This window comes from Dermacentor andersoni, chromosome 11 (assembly GCF_023375885.2).
Source record: "Dermacentor andersoni chromosome 11, qqDerAnde1_hic_scaffold, whole genome shotgun sequence".
Taxonomy (NCBI): Eukaryota; Metazoa; Arthropoda; class Arachnida; order Ixodida; family Ixodidae; genus Dermacentor; species Dermacentor andersoni.
The window spans coordinates 61,750,790-61,762,940 of record NC_092824.1 but is presented as its reverse complement, the minus strand read 5'-3'; the positions used below and the strand labels follow the sequence as shown (position 1 = coordinate 61,762,940).

Genomic DNA, 12,151 nt, shown 5'->3' with positions numbered 1-12,151 from the left:
TAATCTAGAGGAATTCGATATCCCAGAAGTAACGCCGGAAGAAGTAAAGAAAGCCTTGGGAGCTATACAAAGGGGGAAGGCAGCTGGGGAGGATCAGGTAACAGCAGATTTGCTGAAGGATGGTGGGCAGATTGTTCTAGAAAAACTGGCCACCCTGTATACACAATGCCTCAAGACCTCGAGCGTACCGGAATCTTGGAAGAACGCTAACATAATCCTAATCCATAAGAAAGGCGACGCCAAAGACTTGAAAAATTATAGACCGATCAGCTTACTGTCCGTTGCCTACAAAGTATTTACTAAGGTAATTGCAAATAGAATCCGGAACACCTTAGACTTCCGTCAACCAAAGGACCAGGCAGGATTCCGCAAAGGCTACTCAACAATAGATCATATTCACACTATCAATCAGGTGATAGAGAAATGTGCGGAATATAACCAACCATTATATATAGCTTTCATTGATTACGAGAAAGCGTTTGATTCAGTCGAAACCTCAGCAGTCATGGAGGCGTTGCGGAATCAGGGTGTAGACGAGCCGTATGTAAAAATACTGAAAGATATCTATAGCGGCTCCACAGCCACTGTACTCCTCCATAAAGAAAGCAACAAAATCCCAATAAAGAAAGGCGTCAGGCAGGGAGATACGATCTCTCCAATGCTATTCACAGCGTGTTTACAGGAGGTATTCAGAGACCTGGATTGGGAAGAATTGGGGATAAGAGTAAATGGAGAATACCTTAGTAACTTGCGCTTCGCTGATGATATTGCCTTGCTTAGTAACTCAGGGGACCAACTGCAATGCATGCTCACTGATCTGGAGAGGCAGAGCAGAAGGGTGGGACTAAAAATGAATCTGCAGAAAACTAAAGTAATGTTTAACAGTCTCGGAAGGGAATAGCAGTTTACGATAGGTAGCGAGGCACTGGAAGTGGTAAGAGAATACATCTACTTAGGACAGGTAGTGACTGCTGATCCAGATCATGAGAGTGAAGTAATCAGAAGAATAAGAATGGGCTGGGGTGCGTTTGGCAGGCATTCGCAGATCATGAACAGCAGGCTGCCATTATCCCTCAAGAGAAAAGTGTATAACAGCTGCGTCTTACCAGTACTCACGTACGGGGCAGAAACCTGGAGGCTTACGAAAAGGGTTCTACTTAAATTGAGGACGGCGCAACGAGCTATGGAAAGAAGAATGATAGGTGTAACGTTAAGGGATAAGAAAAGAGCAGATTGGGTGAGGGAACAAACGCGCGTTAATGACATCTTAGTTGAAATCAAGAAAAAGAAATGGGCATGGGCAGGACATGTAATGAGGAGGGAAGATAACCGATGGTCATTAAGGGTTACGGACTGGATTCCGAGGGAAGGGAAGCGTAGCAGGGGGCGACAGAAAGTTAGGTGGGCAGATGAGATTAGGAAGTTTGGAGGGTCAACATGGCCACAATTAGTACATGACCGGGGTAGTTGGAGAAGTATGGGAGAGGCCTTTGCCCTGCAGTGGGCGTAATCAGGCTGATGATGATGATGATGATGACTCTGACATGTCTGGTGCATTAGGCAAAACCGTATCGATGGTATGGGAAGGATCGCGACCGTAGAGAACGAAATATGGAGAAAATCCTGTAGTACTTTTTGTAGCCGCATTATTGCGTACGTGATAAATGGGAGGATGATGCCCCAGTTTGCATGCTCCGATGAAACGTACATGGCGAGCATATCACGAAGGGTGCGATTGAAACGCTCTGTAAGCCCGTTAGTTTGAGGATGGTACGCCGTGGTGGTCTGGTGAACTATGCGGCATTGAGCAAGCAGAGCTTCAACCACCTGCGACAGAAGTACACGGCCTCTATCAGTCAGCAGCTTCCGAGGTGGGCCATGCCGAAGAATGAAACGATGGAGCAGAAAGGATGCAACGTCACTGGCGGTCGCTGCAGGTAGAGCAGCGGTTTCAGCATAGCGTGTCAGGTGATCTACTGCGACAATAATCCATCGTTCCAGCGGATTTTAGCGGTAGCGGCCCGTACAGGTCAATTTACACATGGTCGAAGGCACGAGCAGGGCACGGAAACGGCTGTAGTAAACCGTGGGCTGGATGAGGCGCAGATTTGCGGCGTCGGCATTGCGGGAACGAGCGGACAAACTTTTGGACAAAAGTAAACATTCCTCGCCAGTAGTAACGTTGCCGCAGCCGCTCATACGTCTTCAAAACGCCTGCGTGTGCACATTGTGGGTCAGTATGGAGAGACGCGCCCATGTCGGAACGCAAAGTCCTAGAGATACCAGGAGCCACTTGCGACCATCGGGCTAGTAGTTGTGTCGATAGAAGAGGTTATCCCGAACAGCAAAATGAACAGCCTGGCGACGCAGGGAGCGGGAGATGGGAGATGCAGGCGAGCCAGAAAGGAGATCCAAAAGAGAGGCCACCCAAGGATCCTTCCGCTGTTCTGATGCGAAGGTGTCGATGTCGACCGAGGATACCGCCTTAATGGTGGAGAGGGAGGCCGTGTCGGCTGGCAGCGGAGAGCGGGACAGAGCGTCAGCGTCAGTGTGCTTGTGACCTGAGCGGTATATGACGTGTATGTCGTATTCTTGAATGCGTAGAGCCCAGCGGGCAAGGTGTCCAGACGGGTCTTTTAAAGAGGATAACCAACAAAGGGCGCGATGGTCAGTAACCCCATTGAAAGGCCTGCTGTATAAGTAAGGACGAAACTTCCCGAGTGCCCAAACGATGGCCAGGCATTCCTTTTCTGTGACGCTGTAATTGCGTTCTGCTTTGGTCAGCGCACGACTGGCGTAAACAACGACGTACTCGGAGTAGCCAGACTTGCGCTGCGCAAGGACAGCGCCAAGGCCAATACCATTGGCATCGGTATGCACTTCAGTTGGGGCAGTGGGGTCGTAGTGTCGCAGTATAGGCGGACACGGCAGGATACGGCGTAAGGTCACGAACGCGGTGTCGCATGCTGTAGACCAGGAGGATAGGTCATGAACATGGCCGGGAATACCGCAGGCATAACATATGGGCGTGTTGTCTTGCGTGCGCCAAGAATTAGTAAAGGCAGGAGCAGGTCGATGAACGGGATTGTGAACGGGTGGCAGCGGCCGAAGATGTAGCGCAAGGAGTGGTTGAGGAGGAGGCTGCGCGGCGACGGATGCGTAAGTAAGTCGCGCGACGACAGGGTACTGCTGATGCTGCATTGGTAGAGCCTCAGCAACTTGGTCTTCAATAACGCGCCGGAGCGTAGGAGCGAGCTGTGTAGGAGGCTGTTGCGGCAGCGGCTGCTGTTGGGGTAGTTCAGCGAAGGGTAGCAGAGAAAGCTGACGTGCAACTTCCTCCCGCACGAAAGCTTGGATTTGTGTAAGCAAGGGGGAGCGATCAGAGAAGGCTGTCATGGAAGAGAGGGCCTCGTCAGCCACAAAGGGGCGCCTGGTCAACTCGCGCTGCCTCCTCAACTCGTCGTAGCTTTGGCACAAGTTTATGAGCTCTGCTACGGTGCGCGGACTCTTGGCGACCAACATCTGGAAAATGTCATCAGCGATGCCCTTCAAAATCTGCTTCAATTTGTCATTTTCGGGCATAGAAGTATCCACACGTTTGCGTAGGTCGAGAACCTTTTCGATATAACAGGTGAATGTTTCACCGGGTTGTTGTGCTCGCTCTCGTAACCGCTGTTCGGCGCGCAACTTGTGGATGGCAGGGCCACCGAAAACTGCAGCGAAACTGGTCTTGAACGTGGACCAGGACTGAAAGTTGGCTTCGTGATTGTTAAACCACAGGTGAGCCACTCCCGCAAGGTAGAATATGACGGCATTTAACTTGGCGGTATCATTCCATCGCTTCTGCAAGCTCGCCCGTTCGTACGTAGACAACCAGTAATTTACGTCCTGTTCATCCGTACCGCTGAAAACCGCTGGATGGCGTTGCGGGACAGCGCCAGAGCAGGCAACGGGGGGTGGCGGCGACGTCGGCTGGGGAGAGTCAGGCATGACGGGAGGCAGAGTCCGAGAGCGGAGTTCCAGGGTGTAGGTGTTCTTGAATACCCCGCACCTCCACCAATTGTAATGGGTGTACTGAACAGTTCCGAGGGTAATGTCTGTTCGTAGCCGAGAAGGCAGGTGACTCAGAGCAGGAACAGCTGGTTGCCCGAACGGCTCACACTCGTGCTAAGCACTGGCGATCCGGCTGGCCCACTGGTTGCACAGCAGGCATGGAAGAGACGACCTGGCTGGCCTTGTTCTTGTGCTCTTCTTTATTACAATTTATTTATTTATTTCACGTACTTTCAAGGCGTGGAGAAAGGAGTGTAGGCAAAACAAAAAGTAATGCAGTAAAAATACAAACAAAATGTATTAAGAAAAAATATTAACACAAAGCATTCTGAACAGCGGTCTCGAAGTTGGTAGAGTCGGTGATGAGCTCGATTGATGCGGGAAGGCGACTCCAGTCCATGCTTCTCCTAGGGATGAATGAGTCACTGTACCGGTTTGTACGGCACAATGGCACCCCGATTTTAAGGCTGTGGTCAGTGCGGGCCGAAATATAAGACGGAGGGGCAAGAAGGGTTTCTTTTAAAAAGGGGTTCAAGTGAAAAACTTTGTGAAAAAGGGAGAGACGGGATGATTTGCGGCGTGACGAAAGATAGGAAAGTTAAGAGTTCGTTTCATTGAAGAGATACTTGCGTAGCGAGAAAAATTGGACAAGACAAAGCGTGCACCACGGTTTTCAATACTTTCAATCGTAGAAACTAATGAAGACTGAGTCGGATCCCAAATGGCTCAAGCATACTCCAATTTGCAGCAAACTAAAGGGTCTACGCAAAGCGTTATCAGGTGACCAGCGCGTTTGCTTAACGCGACCAATTGCGAGATCGATGACAGCAGCAAAGCGATCGACGGAGACGACGAGAGTGTGACGTCACGGCGTAACGAGTGAAATCTTTTTTTTTTCACTCAAGCGGATGGAAGTTACAAGCTGAGTACCTCAGCCGATCCCGGTCACTTGTTGGTAGCATGTGCTTGAAGGCGCCATTGTCATTGCGCGTTTGCGCCTCATCACGTGGTACTTACTTTTTACATCACTTACATCACGTGGTACTCACAACTTCATTTACAGTTCTGCGGAGCTTTTGGCGACGGGGCCTTAGGTCTCTCACGTGGGGACGTCGAGTTGCTGCCTCGCCGTCGCCTCGCAAGCCTGCTCGACGGCCCAGAGTTGGTCGCCGAGACTGGGGCGGCGTCGCCATCGCGGCGGAAGGGTTCCGGAGTTTGCCATTCCAGAAAAAAATTAATACCACAGCAGCTGTCTGCTATTCCCCTACAGGCTATTACACTTATTCATTGAAGATTTAGCGAGAAAGGTATTGCTTGGAGAGTAGGCTTATCGATAATTTATAGTTAGTTACCGAGTCTAAAGTAGAAAGAATAAATTCTCAAGAGGACAGTGAAATTGGGTGAAAGGGGCGTTGGTTGCATACTTTTAACGCGCACGCAGCTTTTCTACTGCTTGGCACAAGTTATCTGAAAAACCGAGTATAAGGCACCATGCACTTACCGGTGTACCGGTTTACCAGTGTACCGGCGCTTGTCTTGTCCCTTTCTACAATGTACATACTTTTTTGAAAATCACCTTTGCCAGATAGCATAATTGCAGTCCTTGAGCCGGATGTCTTGAAGCAGTGGACATTACTGGCACGTGAAATCGAAGTATATAATTTGGCGAAAAACATTTGCTAAAATTTTTTTTTTTTTAGCTTTACGGTAGATAAATTGCAACATACAAATTTTAGCAGCCGGTGAGTTCATAAGAAGTATTCACTTGAAATGAATTGCCAGGATGGAACAAGTTTCGAGATATTCATTAATGGGCGCCCCAGTTACTTTTGCCCCGTAATGCATAAAACGGCGTTTTATTAAAAGAAGTAAGTAGAACAACACCGCATTTTTACGGCAAGTTTGATCACGCATGTCGAGGCATTTTTGCCGTCCTCATAATTCATTAAAAGTGGATATGCCCTTGCGAATCCACCGGCTACATTTCGTATATTGCAATGTGCCGCAAAATAAATAATTATAGTTTTAATTACGTAATTTTTTAAATACTCTCATTTATATTCCCTTTCTCGTACAAGCAATGTCCCCCTGCTTGACTAATCCAGCTAGCAATGAACCTTACTCAGACCTTGCATTTTGGTTATGCTCCATACTTTGGTCCCAGTAGTGCACTCTTAAACTCCCCGTCCCCTCTTCCACAAAAAAAGGAAAGAAAGAAAAAAGAGACATTAATGAAAGTGGTAAGCAAGGATGCGTCTTCAAATGAGACGCTGTTGCGCGGTTTTCGATTCCGGCATGTACCTGTACCCCGCGTTTTCAAATCGCACTTGGTGCGATTCCGTGTTGTCACGTCACACTTTCCATCGGGCCGTTTCGCAGTCTGCCCCGTAGTGTTGAGTTTTCAATAAGGAAGCCGCTTAGATTTGCGAGCGCAATAGTCAGTCATTCCTCCCCTCCACTCTCCCTCATCTCTCTAGCGCCTTGGAGCTTCATTCACCCTATTCAAATTTATTCCCTCTAAAAACACTGCGACCCGCTTGCATTCTTGGCGAGAGCCGTCTGCTATGCCATCGCCCCCTTCTGGCAACTATGCGCACTAGCAAATGCGGAAGTGTCCATACGTCTCTGCGACAGTAGGCGCAAAAACGTTGAGGTCTCGTCTACACAAACACAGCAAATACACGTGCTTTCTCATAGCGCACCTCGCATTGCGCTTCCCGCAATATTCCAGTGCAGGCAACACACAAGCGTCTCGGTACGGCTCGACTTAAGGTCCCGCATAGTAATCACGCCGTTAGAGCGTTTCACGCACAGGAAGGACATTGTCGCTATAAGCCTTTTGCATATGCCTGTCTCGCTATCTCTCGCAGGTGTAGTATAGGCACCACTATAGCACCCATCTGAACGGACGACCAAAAGTTCAAGAGCACGGGAGAGCGCACATGCGAAGATTTTACCGGTGCTATCACCGATGATGGCAATAAATGAGCGTGCACTATTTCGGAAAAATTCGGGCCTCACAGGAAGGCGCCCCACTCCTGGCTCGAGCCCGAAATTGGCGCGTCCATTTCAAAAGCGAATAGGATTGGGCATGTTCGTGATACATCGTGCTACAAGTAACAAAGTGCACTAAGGACGAGGGGCAAGTCGCCTGTCGTGTCTCGACTTGTCCCTCGTCTTTGCTGCGCTATGTTAGTTTGCGTCCATTTCGTGCTCCGAGGGATGCTCCGGTGGCATAGTGTGGCAACGTGCGCAAAAGAGCATAGATTTTCGCGACCTGTGTCGCCGTAGGCGATGCGAAGACAATTATATTCGTGTCAGTGGGGGCTTACTAGGAAGAAGGCTTAGCATACCTGGATGCGGAACGCGTCACAAAGCGTGTGCATTTCGATGCTTATCCGGGACAGTGTGCCACAGCAGGGCGTCGCGGACACAACGGTCAGATGATGGCCTTTCTGAGAAAACAATGGAAGCATCGAAGGCCTTCAAACTTGAATTTTAGGCAGCCGCGAGTGCTTCAAGAGTTCCGTTTGCTCGACATTTGCAGAATAGGAACCGTTTGACACCTATATGCACTGTTTCCAAATGCAGTAGGTAGGTTCTGCGTTTCAATGAACGCCTTTCACTATGCAATGGCAATGCAATGCACTATGCATGGGCATAGTGCATGCATAGTGCATAGTACTTTCACTATGCAATGGGCATGTACTACTCATCAATGAGCCTCTCGCCGACTTAGGCCACTGAGCCTATGCCACTGAGTGTTCGGCAAGCAAGAGAACAATTCTCAGCATGCGCAGGCCCCGGCGCACCACGCTTCTTGCATCAGAGGCCACGCGCGGACTTCTCGGCCGGGCCACCAGGTGGCGCCGCGCATCCTTAAAAGAAGCGCGAGAGAGGAGCACGGCTTCCGCATTACGTGTTTCGCAGTGTCTGCATGCAGCGACGTGCCATGCCTCTCAAAGGTCACGCGAAAGCTTCGCGGCGGCACCACTAGGTGGCGCCTACTGTTAAGGAAGCGCGACAGAGGAATCCCGCTGCAGTATCACCAAAACATTATTTTGGCTGCTACTGCCGCCAAAATAATGTTTCTACATAACTAAATAAGGTTTATACATAACTCGTTACAGCTATCACAATGCATGGTGTCGCTAGTTTGATGCAACGATAAACGCATTACCGTCGGCAGCCAACGCGAGGTGGGAATACTGCCGATGTTATTTCCATATTAGCGCCGACGCATTTGAGTAGTGCCTTCTCGCGGGCGACGTCAGCCGGGGGACTCCGCTGCCGTGTCGCGCGCACTCGCTACGTGTGAGCAGTTTGATGGTGCAGCCCGACCTGCCGTGCTGAAATTTTAATGCGCAAGCATTCTTGAGCTAAGTCCCTCGGAAATCTGTCATTCCGTCCGTACGTCCGTATGTCTGCAACGCGCGACACCAGGTGCTCCTTAGGCATACGTGGGGTCCTGTAGAGGTATATGTGATAACGGCTTATGACGACGTTACACTACTGAGATATGTGGTTATGACGACATATATTGTGGACTGAAGAGGTACTAAGAGTAATTAAGGCTAGCAAAGGGCTAATAAGGTCAAACAAGATGAAATTATTTAAGCCTAAATAATAATATTTGAATCTAATGAAGGATAAAGAAACGCAACAGAGATCAATTACGCTTACATTATTTAGGCGTAATGAATATCATTGTAATTAGCCTAAGGAAGAGTAATTTAGGGGAAAATAGTTCTGAGCTTAAACAATAATTATTAAGGTTCCTCGTGATAATTTAGAGCTAATAATAAATTCATTAAGAAAATGTCATTATCATACTTTAAGGTAATCATAAATAATTAAGCATTTTTCGATTAATTAATAATTTTATACAAACGTCGCCATCAAAGGACCAATCACTTTCGGATGGACCAGAGACGTATGCGCGCAAGATCCGCAAATGCAAAGTATGGTCACGCACTATCTGACATGTCCCCCTGGTGAGTACCTGCGTAATTTCTTGAAGTCTTAGAATGCATGTTTCCAGAACAGAACACTACCTGCAAAATTGAGCGGAATCGCCATCGGCGTAACGCTTATTGTGGGTCGTGTCTGTGGTCGTCCGGAAAGTAGCAGCGGCTACACGCACACGTTGACGTCGTTCGTTTCTTGTCATAACTGTTCCGTGGTCGGGACGCGGGAATAGTAACTCCACGGCCCCCTTTTTTACGATGAACTATAGCTTTCGACCTTCGGCAACCATGTCGCTGCAATAATACAGTGCTTCTACGTGTCCCGGATATGCTGCGTGTTGGATAGCCCGCTCCACTGGCCAGAGACCTTTTCAGTTTTGTTGCTCCCCAGCACTTTAAGCATATCACGAAGCACGTTTGACGCCATTCTCAAGAAATGAAGTGCTTGCTGCGAAGGGTTATGTCATGCAATGCTTCTTACTTACTCGCGAAGGGCGTCCTCTCTTGTATCAATATAAATCACGGTTTTGTTCTTTCATTTCAACCAACATATATCGGCATGTCCAGGGCGGCTCTAGGTTCCTTCAACACCGATATTCATCCAGAAATGGGCTCTGACGTCATATTTATTCCTTATATCGTTTATTGAGCATTTAAAGTCTGTTATATCAAGCTAGTTTACTTTTGCGACATGATTCTTCTTTAGTGTTCGATCTTTAGATGCAGATGTGAATTCTTCGCCAAGTGCTCTAGTCAGTGGGTATGTGCCAAAGTCTATGATGTAGTCATCATCATCAACAGAAACAACATGCCAACAACGACCGCCGGGCCCTTACGCCGCCCATGGCAGGAGGGACCTCGTCTGGCGAGCGGAAAGTGCGGAAAGAATCCTCCTGAAACGAGGAACGAGAGATGCGGCTTGGGGTTCCAATGCCTTCAGACAAAGCCAAAGGAGACTTCCGAAGCAATAGGGCTGGTGCAGTGTGGAATGGGGCCAATGGCTACCGGAAGAGCCAGGTCGGCTGGTTTCTTCGCAAACCAGACTGGAAGAAGATCCAGCTGCAGCCGTTCGAGAAGAAGCTCTACGAGGAACACCCGGCCACGACGAGCCGGCCGAGGGCGGAAGTGGACGCCTACAGAAACGTCAACGGTATATCGGTGAAAGGGAACAACGTCCCGAAGCCCATACTTGCCCTGGAAGAGTCCAACTTCCCGGATTTCGTCGTCAAGAGCATAGAGGCCCGACGCGACCGCACTTCGCCCACGCGCATCGAGGCACACTGCTGGCCAATCGCACTCAAGTGCCGGGACTTTCTGGGCATCGAGAAAACGGGATCGCACAAGACGCTCGCCTACGTTTTGCCTGCAGTCATCCATGTCAGCCGGCAACCGCCCTTGCAACAGGAAGACGGACCCATAGCCGTCGTGCTGGCTCCGACACGAGAATTGGCCAAGCAGATTCACAGCACGGCCTTAGAATTGGGTGAGCACGCCGGACTCGGCAGCGTGTGCGTCTCGAACGGCGAGCCCAAAGAAGGTCAGTACGAAGGGCTGAAGAAGGGCTGCCACATCTGCGTGGCCACGCCTCGACGCCTCATTGAGTTCCTCGAGGAAGGCAAGGTGAATCTGCACCGCTGCACGTACCTCGTGGTGGATGATGCAGACCGCATGCTGACAACAGGTTTCAAGCCCACAGTCCTCAAGATTGCCGAGCTTTGCCGGCCGGATCACCAGACGATAATGTGGGCCGCATCCTCGCACAACGACCTCAGGCCCTTTGTCGAGGAGCTGCTCCACGATTACATCGAAATCGAGTTCGGGACGGCGCCGCTAGCCGCTGAAAACAGCGTGGAGATGACGGTCGATGTGTGCCAGGAGGAAGAGAAGGAAGCGAAGCTAGCCGAGCTCTTTGACGACGTCCTCAAGGAAAAGTCAAAGAAAGCCATTGTCTTCACCAACTCGAAGAAGAAGGCCGACGAGATTGCGTGGATGCTCCGAATCCGGGGCTGGCCTGCCATCGGCCTTCACGGCAAGAAGGGGAGAGAGGAGCGTGAATGGATCGCTTCCATGTTCTACGCTGGTACGTCGAGCGTGCTCGTGACGACGGACAGGGTTGCACAGGACTTGGTCTTCGAGAACGTGTGCCTGGTCGTGAACTACGACTGCCCGGACTCCTCGGAGGCTTACGTGCGCAGGTCGAGCTGCGTGGCGCGCTCAGGTGAGCCAGGCGTGGTTCACACATTCATCATTCCAACCCAGCAGCTGTACGCCATGAACTTGATAGCAGTATTGGAGCACGCCAAACAGCCGGTTAGAGCAGAGCTCTACGACATCGCGAAGAAAGTGTGTTCTAAACGATGACGCGTTCGACGCCGGCGATCGGCGAGGTGCTCCGGGATGACGGCGGGCCAAGGAAGGAACTCGCTGTCATGTGGAGTGCTCTGAAATTTGCCTGCCTTTGCGTAACTGATACAAGAGGCAGTAGTCTGTTTAACTCTATACCAACTAAAATTGATGTAACCACATATAAACGTAAGTCTATTGGTTTTGTTTGGAGAGGTTATTACTCGGAATTACCGAAAGATAGCACATAAAACTAAATAACAAAATTTAATTAAACAACCATGCCGCAGTGGGTTGCATTCCTCCAACAATATAACTGATCGGGGTATTGGAGTATACTTGTTACCCACTGGTAAAAAAAAAAAAAAAAAAACTGCGTAATCGCATGCCAGTGCTTCTGCGAATACACAAGTTAAATATTCCTGCAATTCTTGCAAAAACACCACAGTTTTCTTCAAAAAGTGTCAGCTCCTTCCTTTGATTGTACTAAATCCCATCCTCTCTTAATTTATATAGATGTCAATGTAGCGGCTGCAAACTCATGAACAATGAGACCTTCTTACTGCGAATTCACTTTACTGTCGAATACTCGTTCTTAGATTTCTTTCGTAGTAAAATCAAGCAACCCGCTCTGGGGCATCGACCATGAATCGGGCGGTGAAAAGATTATTAGTACAATTTTTCCTCTGGAAAATAACTGATGTATCGCCAACTTCATCGTCATCTTCATCGTGCCTTCACCGGCACTGCCATGGTCATCAGGACACGTGAGCAGCGGAACACACGGA

General features: G+C 49.4%; 1 protein-coding gene and 1 pseudogene across 2 annotated transcripts in view; one reads left to right on the top strand and one right to left on the bottom strand.

Moving 5' to 3' along the window:
* LOC126518217 (scoloptoxin SSD14-like) overlaps positions 1-12,151 on the bottom strand; it is a 92,521-nt gene that overhangs the window by 58,196 nt on the left and 22,174 nt on the right. The gene's annotated exons all lie outside the window — the stretch shown is intronic.
* On the top strand, positions 9,845-12,041 carry LOC129381707 (probable ATP-dependent RNA helicase DDX5 pseudogene; annotated as a pseudogene).